The sequence below is a fragment of the Oncorhynchus gorbuscha genome, linkage group LG19, assembly GCF_021184085.1.
Source record: "Oncorhynchus gorbuscha isolate QuinsamMale2020 ecotype Even-year linkage group LG19, OgorEven_v1.0, whole genome shotgun sequence".
Classification (NCBI taxonomy): domain Eukaryota; kingdom Metazoa; phylum Chordata; class Actinopteri; order Salmoniformes; family Salmonidae; genus Oncorhynchus; species Oncorhynchus gorbuscha.
The window spans coordinates 56,184,455-56,185,570 of record NC_060191.1 but is presented as its reverse complement, the minus strand read 5'-3'; positions in this window follow the sequence as shown (position 1 = coordinate 56,185,570).

Below are 1,116 nucleotides of genomic sequence, written 5' to 3'. Positions count from 1 at the left end.
CTTCCTCTTAAATCTTTGTTAACACCCAGTGCCCCTGTTGCTGTTTATGTCTACATCAACCATTTGTTAATGGCCTTCATAAACACATTGAGGCTGCAGTAAATATAAAGAACTAAAAGCATGGAATCCATTGGTCTGCATTATGGGGGACATTTGCCATTAACCAAACTAAATATGTTGCCTTTTATTACTTACATTTCCTAAATGGCATCTTGAGAGTTAGGCTACATAACATTGTTAAATTCTGTTAGGCTTTCCCTTAGGCATTCTAGTGTTTCTAGATAGATAATAGATACAGTAGGCTATTTGGGGTTTCACATTTCCCTTAAGGTGTGCAAGTGCAAAAATATAGCCAAAAGGGCTATTTTTCCTAAAGTAGAACCCCATCATGTTGAGTAAAAACAGATGTCCTATAGAGTACCACAGTATGAGTCATAACACCCATAAAAATAGTGGTCAAACAGGGAAATTGTTCCAATTGTTTTTCCGCCATTCATTTTTCCCATGGGGGATTTCAGAAGCGCTTCAAATAAGGGCTGTTTCATGTAGGCCTACCCTGGCGTACCTCGTATATGCCTGTATTTCCCCCACCAAAAATGAAACGCTAATTAGCTGCTAATGTGGCTATCACAAAGAACTACAAATGCCATGATGATCTGGAGGAGACTGCTAACTCAAGTTAATGATAACTCTCAGGATTAACTATCTAATGTTAGCTAAATGTAGTAATTAAGAAATGTCTACATTTCTTTAAATGGACAATTCTGTGAAGTCTTGTGCAAGTTTAAAACGGAGCCAAATATATTGATATAAATCACCTTGTCCGAGAGAGATTGACATGGTTATCAAAGCCTACATGAAACACAGCCTTTATTTTAATGCCCAATGTGAAAAATGAATGGTGGGTGAACGATTGGAACCATTTCCGTGTTTGACCGCTATGTTCTATGGATATTATGACACTTCCACTGTGGGGCTCTATTGCATAACATTCTGTATCTCTGTAACAATGGAATAATTTCATGTCGGTCCTCGCACCAGTCTCTCCACTAGAGCGCGCACCGTTCGTGTCCAACATCAAAAGTGATTAGAAAAAGACAGGGGTGCTGGCGGAAA